We start from the raw sequence: 4,138 nt of genomic DNA, 5'->3' as shown, positions 1-4,138 counted from the left end.
AATGTGAATACTGATAAATCTATAATGACAGCTCCAAAAAACGAATTCAAACCACAAAATAAAATGAATAAATCAACACAAAAATGTGACACATTATGGGTGGGTCACATATGCATGTACAGTAGATGGCAGTATTGTCCTGTTTAAAAGTGTCACAACATTGCTGTTTACGGCAGACGAACTGCTTTACGGGGGACGGAAAGTTGACTGCTGTTGTTGTGTGTTGTTACCGCGCTGGGAGGACGTTAATGAAACTGCCTAACAATAAACCCACATAAGAAACCAAGAACTCGCCCTCCATCATTAGCTCTTTATACACTCTTAGAAATAAGGGTTCTAAAAGGGTTCTTCTACAAGGGCTGAGGTTCTAACTGGAACCATTTGCTTCTGAAAAACCCTTTCCCGAAGAAAGGGTTTTTCAAGGGTTCTTGGTAACGCTAATGGTTCCAGTAAGAACCATTTTGATCCAGAGAACCCTTTAAAACCCCTTTTCTGAATAATTGGTTTTAAAAGGGTTCTCACTAACACTAAGGGTTCCAGTAAGAACTATTTTGATCCAGAGAACCGTTTTTGGAAGAAAGAGTTCTTCAGGGATTGTTGAAAGCATGGGTAAGATCCTGTGTCACCAGGGACATACTTCCTGATAACATTTGCCAATAATGGTGCCTATCTTTAAATAAATGTTTTTCTCATTCAAATGTTTTGAATGTTTGTTCAATGTCAACATGATAAATGACCACAATATAATATGAACTAAACTGATCTGTAGAATACAATATGGTTCTTTATAGAACCCTCAGAAGACAAGACGGTTATCGGTGAAAACCTTTGAAAAGGGATGTTTTTAGAACCCCCTGTATCAGGTCTAGATGAAACCCTTGAAACATGAAAGAGTTCTTTGTGGAACTCCCTGTGTGGGTTCTAGATGAAACCCTTGAAACATGAAAGGGTTCTTAGTGGAACTCCCTGCATGGGTTCTAGATGAAACCCTTGACAAACGAAAGGGTTCTTAGTGGAACTCCCTGTGTGGGTTCTAGATGAAACCCTTGAAACACGAAAGGGTTCTTAGTGGAACTCCCTGCGTGGGTTCTAGATGAAAGTCTTGAAATACAAAAGGGTTCTTAGTGGAACTCCCTGTGTGGGTTCTAGATGAAACCCTTGAAACATGAAAGGGTTCTTAGTGGAACTCCCTGCATGGGTTCTAGATGAAACCCTTGACAAACGAAAGGGTTCTTAGTGGAACTCCCTGTGTGGGTTCTAGATGAAACCCTTGAAATACGAAAGGGTTCTTAGTGGAACTCCCTGTGTGGGTTCTAGATGAAAGTCTTGAAATACAAAAGGGTTCTTAGTGGAACTCCCTGTGTGGGTTCTAGATGAAACCCTTGAAACATGAAAGGGTTCTTAGTGGAACTCCCTGCATGGGTTCTAGATGAAACCCTTGACAAACGAAAGGGTTCTTAGTGGAACTCCCTGTGTGGGTTCTAGATTAAACCCTTGAAACATGAAAGGGTTCTTAGTGGAACTCCCTGCGTGGGTTCTTTGTAGAACCTCTCATGGGGGGTTCTGGGTGGAACCTTACACACACAGTTCTAGGTAGAACCCTCCAAAAGGGTTCCAGGTGGAACCTTTATAAAAAGGTTCTACCTATATGGTTCTACTTAGCACTTTTATTTCTAAGAGTGTATGGTGGGAAAGCGGACGTGAATACAGGCTGTCAACACGTCACTCAGGTCCGCATGGAGCTGGAGGGGGCGTGGCCTCCAGCTCCGCCTGAATTTCGGGAGATTTTCGGGAGAAAATTTGTCCCGGGAGGTTTTCGGGAGAGGCGCTGAATTTCGGGAGTCTCCCGGAAAATCCGGGAGGGTTGGCAAGTATGACATAGTCAGGCTGATTTAAAAGCCATAACTAGTCAAATACACACAAGCAAGACTTGACACTTGCATACACAATATTTAGCTGAGCTCTCCCTAATATTCACATCACCTAATTTAGCCGCACGGTGGAAGAGGGGTTAGCCGCACAATACGAAGGTCCTGGGTTTGATCCTGCGCTCGGGATCTTTCTGTGTGGAGTTTGCATGTTCTCCCCGTGACTGCGTGGGTTCCCTCCGGGTACTCCGGCTTCCTCCCACCTCCAAAGACATGCACCTGGGGATAGATTGATTGGCAACACTAAATGGTCCCTAGTGTGTGAATGTTGTCTGTCTATCTGTGTCGGCCCTGTGATGAGGTGGCGACTTGTCCAGGGTGTACCCCGCCTTCCGAATGCAGCTGAGATAGGCTCCAGCACCCCCCCGCGACTCCGAAGGGAATAAGCGATAGAAGATGGATGGACGGTGGGATGGTTATAGACTTTATTTATCCCACAATTGGGAAATATGTGATTGTAGTGCGGATACAAAAAGTCCACATTTAAAAGCTGGGTAAAACTGGAGACAGTCTAGACCAGGAGTGCACATTACGTCCATCGCGAGCTCCCGGTCGATTAAAAGCCAGTAATTTCCAGGAGTTACCTCACCTTCTGAGTAGCCTCTGATTTACTGATGTTTTCTAAAGTTGTAAAAATGTGTAGAATAAATATTAAAATACAACATTTCTGTCAACGAAGATTTGCTTCAGCCTGCGACACATAGTCATTTTGATAGTAGGCTATTATAGACACTTAGACCATGTGTTGACTTTGTGGAGAGTGCATATATTTTTTACAGTTCTTTCATTATTCATAGTCATGTCTAAATCTGAGTGTGAAGCGACTGGGATGAGAATCAGCACCTCCAAGTCCGAGTCCATGGTTCTCGCCCGGAAAAGGGTGGAGTGCCATCTCCGGGTTGGTGAGGAGATCTTGCCCCAAGTGGAGGAGTTCAAGTACCTGGGAGTCTTGTTCACGAGTGAGGGAAGAATGGATCGTGAGATCGACAGGCGGATCGGTGCGGCGTCTTCAGTAATGCGGACGCTGTATCGATCCGTTGTGGTGAAGAAGGAGCTGAGCCGGAAGGCAAAGCTCTCAATTTACCGGTCGATCTACGTTCCCATCCTCACCTATGGTCATGAGCTTTGGGTTATGACCGAAAGGACAAGATCACGGGTACAAGCGGCTGACGTGGTTCGGGCATTTGGTCAGGATGCCGCCCGAACGCCTCCCTAGGGAGGTGTTTAGGGCACGTCTGACCGGTAGGAGGCCACGGGGAAGACCCAGGACACGTTGGGAAGACTATGTCTCTCGGCTGACTTGGGAGAACCTCGGGATCCCCCGGGAGGAGCTGGACGTGGCTGGGGAGAGGGAAGTCTGGGCTTCCCTGCTTAGTGGTTACTCAGTGGACTAAAAAAAGCTCGCTCATGACCCGCAGGCCCTCGGCTGACGGCGGCTCAGTGTGTAGACGGGATGGCGGCCGGCCTCTACGAAGAACTCTTCGGCACCATCGTCTCCCTTATTAACAGGTGTATGTGGGAGGTGGCTTGGGGAAGAGATCTTGCCCCATGTGGAGAACTTCAAGTACCTCTGAGTCTTGTTTACAAGTGAGGGAAGAGTGGATCGTGAGATCGACAGGCAAATCGGTGCGGCGTCTTCAGTAATGCGGACGCTGTATCGATCCGTTGTGGTGAAGAAGGAGCTGAGCCGGAAGGCAAAGCTCTCAATTTACCGGTCGATCTACGTTCCCATCCTCACCTATGGTCATGAGCTTTGGGTTACGACCGAAAGGACAAGATCACGGGTACAAGCGGCCGAAATGAGTTTCCTCCGCCGGGTGGCGGGGCTCTCCCTTAGAGATAGGGTGAGAAGCTCTGCCATCCGGGGGGAGCTCAAAGTAAAGCTGCTGCTCCTCCACATGGAGAGGAGCCAGATGAGGTGGTTCGGGCATCTGGTCAGGATGCCGCCCGAACGCCTCCCGAGGGAGGTGTTTAGGGCACGTCCGACCGGTAGGAGGCCACGAGGAAGACCCAGGACACGTTGGGAAGACTATGTCTCCCAGCTGGCCTGGGAACGCCTCGGGATCCCCCGGGAGGAGCTGGACGAAGTGGCTGGGGAGAGGGAAGTCTGGGCTTCCCTGCTTAGACTGCTGCCCCCGCGACCCGACCTCGGATAAGCGGAAGAAGATGGATGGATGGATGGATGTTTAAAGCAGCTAATATTTTCCCAC

Source organism: Nerophis lumbriciformis, linkage group LG32 (assembly GCF_033978685.3).
Source record: "Nerophis lumbriciformis linkage group LG32, RoL_Nlum_v2.1, whole genome shotgun sequence".
In the NCBI taxonomy this organism is placed as follows: Eukaryota; Metazoa; Chordata; class Actinopteri; order Syngnathiformes; family Syngnathidae; genus Nerophis; species Nerophis lumbriciformis.
This window is presented reverse-complemented; position numbering follows the sequence as displayed.